Source organism: Macrosteles quadrilineatus, unplaced genomic scaffold, assembly GCF_028750875.1.
Source record: "Macrosteles quadrilineatus isolate MER2022 unplaced genomic scaffold, UCM_ALF_1.0 Scaffold_8__2_contigs__length_117827958, whole genome shotgun sequence".
Lineage (NCBI taxonomy): Eukaryota > Metazoa > Arthropoda > Insecta > Hemiptera > Cicadellidae > Macrosteles > Macrosteles quadrilineatus.
Genome location: NW_026542601.1, coordinates 30,333,326 through 30,343,675, shown reverse-complemented (window position 1 = coordinate 30,343,675; position 10,350 = coordinate 30,333,326). Strand labels below are relative to the sequence as shown.

Sequence of the window (10,350 nt, the reverse complement as noted above, 5' to 3'; positions counted from 1 at the left end):
CCAAAATATGACATATTTTCATTTTTTTTACCTAACTTTGCAATGATCTGTCATTTGTAAGAAAAAAAAACTTCATGTTTTAGCTCAGCTGTTAAGTACTAGAATGGAGTAAGTTATTGTTCAGTTCCCTCCCCGCTTGCATTCTTTGTATGCCCTCAGTTCTCCGTCCGATTACTCGTTCGGAAAGGGACCCTCCAGCGCTCCAGCAGCAGTTCCAAATTCAAGCACCATATCAAAGACGACAGAACTATTTTAGCAGTTCCTGTGCTATTATAATGTTACTACATACAGTCATGGAAAAAGTTATTTGTGCAACTAGTGAGGCAATTAATACTTTAATACTTTTTAATGAAATGGCGACCATACAAAGTAGGTATTTTAAGCCACGTACGTATGAATGGAGATGAGTGTAGGATGAGTGGCGCGATCTTGTAGTCTTGTTAGTGACTAAAGCCGACATATTCCTTAGACACATCTGTTAATTAATAGCCCATACAGCTAATGGCAACTAAGGGGTATTTACTCAGGGGAGGTATAGAAGAGGCTACGATGACAGCTGTGGGCTTCTTATTAGCTGAGGGAACGCCATTACCGTAACAAAACGGACAATAGCCATCGGCCTCGGTGGTCTAATGGTTAGCGTGCTGGGCTGATATACTGTAGGTCCCGGGTTCGAATCCCGCTGGTAGCATTAACTTTTTGTCCAAGATGTTTTTATTATCAGCAAGTTTGGTTGGTTTGGTTCGGTTATTACAGTTTAATTTTATTATTAAGTCATTATAAAATTTTAATTGAGCAATTTCTAGTTTTATTTAATAAACAGAATTATTTTTCCGATTACTAAACTTTTGTTATATTATTTCTTTATCAGCAAGTTTGGTTAGTTCGGTTAGGTTATGATAGTTTAATTTTATAATTAAAAAATAATAAAATTGAATTTGAGGCATTTATAATTTTATTTTATGAACAGAACTATTTTTGCGATTAGTAAACCTTCATTGCCAAAGTGCTCTCTACTACAGCGCTGTTCACGGAGGAATTTAGAACTAAATGCCTCATTCGTACCTCCCCTAAGTCAGACCCCAACTAAGGGACCTACAGTTTATAAGACATAAGACATTTATTCATCATTTTTTACATATGTAATGCATAGATAGGTCACAATATTGGTAAATACATCTCGTATTCAGTCTTGAGTAAATAAATGTATATAAATAACAAAGGAATTCAGTTAATACAGTCAATATAATACAAGAGTTAAAATTGAAATTGAGTGACAAGCAAATAAATACAAAATTTACAGACCATGGCAAGAGATTAAAAATTTGACAGTAATAAATTAAAAAATCGTGCAACTTATATCTAAATCACAGTTACATCCTATTTCAAATATTTTTTATTAACTTATCAGACATGCTAAAGCTAAAAAAATCTTCGATACGGTAGAGCGGGTTGTTTACTAAAAATAAAAACAGCCTTTTCTTAAAATTCTTAAAGTCTAAATCTGTCACAGCCAGAGGTAATTTATTTAATAGCCTGATACCCATCACAACATGTCCAGATCTTGTTTTTTCCAACCGTACCTGAGGCAGATCAATCTTTTTGCAGTTTCTGGTACTAATACTGTGCACTTCATTTCTCATTTTGTATTTAAAGCTATTCTTAAAAGTAAACAATAATAATTGATAAATGTATAAGTTAATGATGGTCAATATTTTTAATTCAATAAAAAGGGGTTTACAGTGTGCTTCACTATCCTCTTTACACATTCTGATGATTTTTTCTGAGATAGAAGTACCTCGTGGATTTTAGGAGAGCTACCATAATAAATTAAACCATATGAAGCAATTGACTGAAATAACGCAAAATAAGCAGATTTTACATAATCAAAAGGAACATAGTGCACTAATCTAGAGAACAAGAAAACAATTCTTGAAAGCCTATTTGTTAGTTGATCAATCTGCTGTGACCAGGTTAACTGTTTATCAATCAAAACACCCAAAAACTTAACATAATCTTGTGAATCAAAAACATCAGGTACTTTTCTTAAGCTAAATATGACAGATTTTGTTTTTTCGTTGTTCAAGAGAAAAGAGTTTGCTGCAAACCAGTCTGAAATGTTACCAACTACATCTTTAACATGCAAACTTAATAAATCTATATCAGAACCATGCACAAGAAAGGTCGAGTCATCAGCATATAAATAGGTATCACAGAGAACATTATTAGGCAAATCATTTATCGATACTAAAAATAGAAACGGCCCAAGTATGGACCCTTGTGGGACTCCGCATACTACATTAGACATAGCTGACCGCTCGCCCTTGATACAAACCACTTGTCTTCGGTTGCTTAAGTAAGAACTTAATAGGTTAAGGGCAGCCCCACCGCCTCCGTAGTGCTGTATCTTGCCCAAAAGCATCCGATGGTCGACGCAATCGAAGGCCTTGCTAAGGTCGCAGAAGGTGACCCAAGCAAAGCCTCCGCCCTCAAGAACATCATGTATTTTAGCAATCAACGCCCCAACAGCGTCGGTGGTGCTGCGCAACCTCCTAAAACCGAATTGTGATTCAGAAAGAAGGCACAAAGCCTCAAAATGGTCACTTACCTGACGAAAAATGATGCTTTCTAACACCTTTGACAGGGTGTTCCACGGATTATAGTGGAATCCGAACCACGTTTTTGCCTTTGGTATATACGAATTGGTCTAATTATCAGGATAGTACTGCGGATAGTCGAAGTACTCACCCGTGCGGACGTTAATCCACACCAGGGAATATCGCATCCGCAGTGCATGCACCTATAAATATCCACAGTTCGTGACCTCCTAGTAGTTGGATTACAGGACGATGCCACCCGTCCCAGTCAATTGCACTTTGCACTCGAGTTGCACATTATATTTTTCCTACAGTTACCATAAAACAAATAAATTGGTAAAGAAACGTAACATATTTTAACACAGAAGTGAACTTTTAACATGACATTTAATGATACAACAGCTGACCAGCTGATTTACAGCCAGTGCTGCCAACGTATTTCGCCCGCATACGACCTTGTCTGCATGTTACGCGCTCACTATTTCGTGCCTTCATGTTGCAAATCTGGAGTGAGACAAAGTAATTAGAGTGAGACAATGTTAACATTGTCTCACTGATGAGCGAATTGGCCACTTTGTTTTCTCAAATCAGTGATAGAACATGTACATTGATAGGTAACTGTAGGAAAACAATATTTCCTCAGTAGTTATTACTTCACTTAATATCTAAATAACTCGTTGCCTATTCCTGTTGATGTACAATCACATTACATTGGAGATAATTGAGGGGAAATGTTTTACAACCGTAAATAAATTAACTCCTTGTTAATAGTTTATTTCTTAAACAAAAAAATCATTTTTGGTGTTTGATTGGCGTGCAGTTAGTTATGGGGGGGGGGGGGGGGGGTGAATAGGACTGCTGAATATGAACAACAGAGTAGGGTTAGCAGTATAATTGACTTTTTAATACCTACTGAATCTGTGAAGTAATTTAGGCACTCCCATTCTTATGGACCAGACATACCCAATAAAAAAATTAAAATCAGAACATAGTTGTTTTGATAGAGTTATTCACTGAGGTTGCTACCATCAAAAATTTTAATTTTTAATTTTTGAATATTTCCTTAAATAAATTAGTTTTATTTTTAAATCTTTAGGATAAAAGAGTGGTTAGGTTTGCTGCTACAGGTAGAGTGTAATAAGATGTACTTTTTTGTAAAATTAAATAGCTTTGGATAAATAAGTAAGTTTGCAAAATTGTATCAAAATACATCCAAAAACATGCAAACTACTGTACAACAGTTTACTACTTATTCCCCATAAAAATAACATGGGAATTTTTAGGTTGATTTGAAATAGTGCCAAACTGTTTCCACAGAATATTAAAAATTCACTAAAACATACAAATTAGAGTTCAATTTTAACAGATTTCCTCTAACACTTTCTTCCAGGAACAACTAATTAAACTCATGATTGGAATACAAAATTATAACTCTTTAAAGCATTCAATTATTTTCAAACTATGACTTATTGTTATAAAGAGTGTTTGCAATTTAGGCCTACTCTGCTAAGCTGTTAACACTACTTAGGTACAATATCTAACAAATATGTTTTACTTCTGACTAGATTTTATTTTAGACTAGCTGTAACCCGCGGGCTTTGCCCCGTTTAACTTCTTAGTTTTCAAGATTATCTCGTTCGCATGGCTCAATCACGTCCTGGTTGAAGTTTGTTCGCTACGCTCACTCACCTTTAGGTTGGAGCTCGTTCGCTACGCTCACTCACCTTTAGGTTGGAGCTCGTTCGCTGCGCTCACTTGCCTTCAGGTTAGCTCGTTCGCTACGCTAACTCGCCTCCAGGTTGAAGTTTGTTCGCTACGCTCACTCACCTTTTGGTTGCAAATTAGCTGTTGTCATAAATGTAAAAGAAATAATAGTGCTGCACCCTGTTGGTAATCCTTGTAACTTTAATGCTATTGAACATCATAGAACAGAACCAACTTGTTTAATTGAAACAGCTGTTAAGATTCAATAATTCCATTTCTCATAAGGTTAACATGGGAAACTCCAGAGCCACTGGGGCGGAGCCCGAAAGGATTTTTGAAATAAGAATATGCCTATATGTTAATCGGGAATGTGAGCTATCATCATGCCAAATTTCAGCCCAATCCGACCAGTATTTTTCGAGTTTACTTTTCCCATACACACATACACACATACAGGAACCACCTCTTTTTTATAATAGTATAGATAGATTTAAACTGTCCATATGTTACATTATTTTTGCTTTACTCTGGCCTTGATAAATCAAAACTATATTTTTATTACAAACTTTGAAGTCTAAAACTTTTTATGAATCAACTAAAGTTTGCCCAGATTTTTATGAACTATGCAACTAAACTTGTATCATCTTGTTTGTCCAGAATTTACTTTGTACAAAAAGAGTCACAAACTGAAGGTCAAACTTGTAAAAATAAAATGGAGTTTTATTTTGCCAATTAAAACCAGAGTTGTAAAAGCGATTCCCTGCCATAATACTACATCCAAACACCAACACCAAGGATAAAGGTGTAAAATATATAAGGGTTATTAGGTTTTATTGAACTAAAGTGTTTAGGGTCAATATAGAAAAGATATCTGTTTGGGTTGTATTAATTAATCGGAATAAAAAAAATACTAACTTAGGAAACTTAAGTTTTTAGCAAATTCCCCCTATAAGGATTACATGTTACCGCGGGTATGTGGTATGGTGACTGGTGAGACCTAGACCTGGGAGTGATTTACTTTTTTTTATTTGAACATCCCCTGAGGGAAAAACACTATTTTTTTCAAATTACTAAGTAGGTAGGCCTATATGTAAGTATTGTTATTTATCTATAAGAGTTACAGGGGGAATTTTTTAAAAACACAAACCAAATTACAAGTACAGTAGACTCCCTCTTATCCGGACTCCTCGGGACCGAGGCCAGTCGGGATAACTTGTTTTCCGGAGAAACCGACGTCCCCAAAAAATTGGTAAAACAGACCGTTTACTTTGATATTCGACTTAAATTTAGGAGAGCATGGTATTTAGACACGTGATCGCTGGTCTCAAATATTTCCTACGAGAACATTCGTTTCAGTACCGCCCACTTCCTACTGATCTAGTCCGGTTAAACCAATTTGCTGATAAAATTGTCTGGTTAAAGAGATGTCATTACGGCCGAGTGTAGTCCGGTTAAACCGATGTTCGGTTAAAAGGTGTCCGGATAAGAGGGAGTCTACTGTACCACAATAGCCTTATTTCACACAAAAACATGCTCATATGTTGGTATCCCTGTTTTCTTTTTTTATTGCCAATCACATGATATGCATTGTTGTATTTATCCATTACACACATTACACATTACATTTACACATTTACACATTACACACATCTAGTGGGAATTTATTGTGAACTAGTGGTTGTCCAGTGGTCTAAAACTTGACCAAAAATATGTAATGTACACGCATTGACTATTGGATACTGAATTAGACATCCTATCTATATGGACCAGCTATCGTAATTTATTTTATTATAAAACTTTGTAATTGTGTGAGCCATACAGAATGTGTGTCTAAAATTCTAATTTCTACCTTATTTTTTGTTGCTGACAAAGTGGATGGGTCATAACAGTTGCTATATAGCTCATAATAAGTCATTCCAAAAGATGACTTGGTAAAAAACATTGTTTATTCGACAGAAATTAGTAATTTAGATCAGCGCAATCTGGTTGGTGGCTCACATCAACAAAGAAAAATTTAATTTAAAAACTGGTGACAACTTTAACATGGGGATGGAATGACTATAGTAGTAGTAAGTCAAAGGTACAGGCTTCTCCATTTTCACCCCAACCTGTAAAACATGTGATTCGAATTTCTTCTATTTGTTTTGATTTTATGTTTTATCTTGTTGTTATTTCACCACCAGCATGGCAACCCATAATTGACCGATGTTAATATTTTAAAATTTAAAATTTATTTTGTGTGCTTATTTTTGAGCCTAGTTTAATTTATAAAGGGATTCTGCACACCTACAGAAAAATATCTTTCTAACAGTATGCATAGATTTTCCCTACAATGCACACAAGCTGAGAAAAAAGGTTGAGAAACATGCTTGCCTATTTAAATATATAGAAGACAGAAGATAATACCATTGACTATACACCTCTACTTACTAAAGCAAATGATAAGACTTAACATCAAATGGATTTTTAAAAATCTCAGAGAGTTATTTTAGAGTTTATTTTACATTAAAATAAGTAAATCATTTGTTTTATGCCAAGAAAGGTTTGAAATTGAGTTTCAAAGTGTGATGCCAATACCAAACAAATCAACTATTCATAGAATTGTCAAACATGGAAACCAGATCTGTAGAGAAGCAATAAACGTATAGACCTACAATACATACTCTATTTGAACGGAAACTCATGTTGAGTATTAATTATAATTAACTAGCTGAGTACCCGTCCTTCGTACAGGGTTGGTATACAATGCTTATTCTAGTTAAATACTCGTGCTTTGCATTTGCAGTAAAACAGGACACGTTTTGAGAAAATTTGGTTTACTATAATCTACGGTATACTATAGTATATAGAACATCTACCATAGCCATAATGTTCTACCACTGCACCTAAACAATAGAAAGAAGTAAAGTTCTCACTCTCAGGTTTTTGTTGCTGCTTGGTTCAAATTAGCTGTTGTCATAAATGTATAAAGAACTAATGGTGCTGCACCCTGTTGGTAAACCGCATAACCTTTTAATGTTATTGAATATCATAGAAACAAATTATGTAGTTGAAACAGCTGGCAAAATTATTTAATTTCTTTTAAATATGAATGCTCATAAGGTTAACATGGGAAACTCTAGAGCTACTGGGGTCCCCAACAGCACAATGGGCTTGCTGGGAACTTGTTCCAAGTCCATTGGCCCAAGTCCCCAAGCCTGGTTTAGACTCAGGGACCAAAGTCTGTAGGCTTGGTTTTGACTTGTTTTAGAGACCGAAGTTGGCAGTTGTTCAACTTGTTATGGGTTTGGCTCCCCAAGTCCAACCCAAGTCCCAACCCCAAACCTACAGTGAACTCATGGGCACAAACCCACTCTAAGCTTGGAATGATGGATACAAAACGGGTCTGGTGGATTGAGCAGGCTCATTATGGACTTGTTCGGGATTTGGGGACTCAAGCCCAATTTTAGTAGGCTCATATTGGACTTGGCTTAGACTCATATTGGAATTGGTTTTAGCACATTTTAGACTTGGGCAAACAAGCTCACACTGATAAATTAAACAGGCTCATTATGGACTTGGAGACCCAAGCCCACTTTTAGTAGGCTCATATTGGACTTGGCCTAGACTCATATTGGAATTGGTTTTAGCACATTTTAGACTTGGGCAAACAAGCTCACACCTATAGACTCACTCAGAACTTGGTACGAAGTTTTATATACTTCAATTACTGTCATGATCAGAGATAATAATAATTATTATTATAATAGGCTTTAGTAATAGTAATATAATTTATACCTATTTAACATATAAGCTGTTTCACACCATTCATTTGCTAGCCCACATTTTTTCTTATAATTTGTTTTTTACCAAGAAAGATTTATGATAAAATGAAGCCTACTTTATGAGTGATCTTGAAAAAATATTGGTTATATATGAGGTTTAGAAAGCAAGACATTCACATTTCAAGACAATTTATTAATATAATAAATACAATGCCCACTATCTTCCACTTCACCTTCAACTTCTTTTCTGAACCCATCAACTCCACCGCCTGCTTCAGCTAGAGAAGATCTATAAAAAATACAATTGCATTAGAATTATTTGGTTTATTAAAATTTATTATTAAAATCATTTTTCATTATTTTTATTTGTTATAATTATTTGATTATTTGAAATTTGTTGGTGTTGCAAACACAGGGTGTTAACTTACCTTTGTTTTTAAAATTGTTATCGAACTTTTATTTCTTACTATTTTACTTTTATAATGATTACAGCGTGTGATGGAACTTACACATCAATAAGGCTACTGAATACAAACAACGTAATAATGGTTTAGGTTAAACACAAATTTTGGCACTGTTCTGTTGAGTTCAGCAGTAGAGAGTATAGTATAGTGAGTGACGTCGATTCAGTGAAGCGCTGAGTATGTCAAAGGTTAAAGCACAAAAGATTTAGGCTATAAACAAAATTTTACGGGTTCTTGATGCTATGAAATTAATTGTTTGCTTAACTTAGCTTACTTATATCATCTCATAGACTAACCAACACAAGTATATTTTTTATCAATGGAGTTTAAATCTTACCTTTACAGGAATCCCTTAATTCTTCTTTGCTTCGTCTTGGTATCAAAACCATAAACAAAACTCACAACTAGTAACGAAACGAGTAACTCACAACACCAGAACTAGATAAGTGAGAACTGACAACTAACTGAGAGTGAGGAAGTCTAAATCCAACAAAAATGGTGGTTCAGCACAAAGAAACAGGTTTTAGGAGCGTTCTGGGTAGGGGTGGAGGGAAAATTCTTTTGTCATATGGCACTGCTCACTTTAGACTCACATGAACAAGCTTGTCGTGGGTCTGGTTAGGTGTTTAAATTGTGGACTTGGCCAACCAGGTTATATATGTAAATAAAACAAGTTTAGTTTTGGCGCATTCACACAAGTTCACTTAACCAAAGCTCTTTTAAATTTGTAGTGGGTTCCAAACTCCAAGTTTGTCATACCAATTCAGAAATATGTAAAGACCAAGTTTAGTCCAAGCTCACGTGCTGTCTGGGGTGGAGCCCGAAAGGATTTTTGGGGTAAGAATATATGGCTATATGTTAATCAGGAATGTGAGCTATCATCATACCAAATTTCAACCCAATCCGACCAGTAGTTAATGCGTGATTGAACTTCAAACAAACAAATAAACAAACAAACACACAAACTTTCACATTTATAATATTAGTATGATTCTCAATAACATTTAAGCCTAATCTATTAGGCAATGAAGTATATAGCCTTAAGCCTGAAGATGATACTTAAGCCTAATATGATTGATCTATGCAACAATCATATTAGGCAATCGCAATGAAGTAAAGAAAACAATATACCAACGAGTTATTGTATACCAACAAAATTAAGTTTGCAAACCAACAAGATCAGATGCTAAGAATAGTGTTATGTATGGCCATGGGGCTTCCAATTTTCAATTCTTTTGTTAATTTTTATTTTTTAAACATGAAAATGCCCAATTATTATTACAACCATAATAAAGGGCTTATTAAATAATTGGACGTTAAGTGTTGTATAAATGTTACAGAGATTAATAAAAAAAAAAATGTTCACTTAATAATTCTCTGTTATTTTTATGGAAAAAGTAACATTTTGTAGTTTATTTGTTTGAAATGTGTTTTTTATCAATTTTTTTTTTTTTTAATTTCATACTATACTATTGGCATTATACAAAAAAAACCCTTTTCCTTCCCTGTAGCAGCAAATCTAATTAATTGTTAAAACCTAATATGTGATTTAAATGGGGAATATATCTGACATTATTAAGGAAATATTTTTAGTTAAAAGGCAAATGAAAATTCACGGAGTTAGTGTTAGTCTGCAGGATTGCCGCAGCAGGATTTATTTTTTTAATTTTCCTATGCTAAATTTTATATTTACACCAAATTTTTCTTATCATTATTACCGTACAAAATCTCTATGATAAAATATTACTGTATGCATAAATACAACTATTTATAGTTTGAACCTTTCCCCGTGGAAAATACGAAAAGTGTTTTAAATAAAAA

At 34.4% G+C, this 10,350-nt stretch overlaps 1 long non-coding RNA gene across 1 annotated transcript; it reads right to left on the bottom strand.

The window, feature by feature from the left end:
• Positions 1 to 8,237: 8,237 nt before the first annotated feature.
• LOC128999341 (uncharacterized) lies at positions 8,238 to 9,227 on the bottom strand. Its single transcript, XR_008491279.1, has 2 exons — positions 8,867 to 9,227; positions 8,238 to 8,354 (listed from the first exon to the last, which is right to left on the bottom strand). It is a non-coding gene; the product is annotated as an uncharacterized LOC128999341 (long non-coding RNA).
• Positions 9,228 to 10,350: the final 1,123 nt, after the last annotated feature.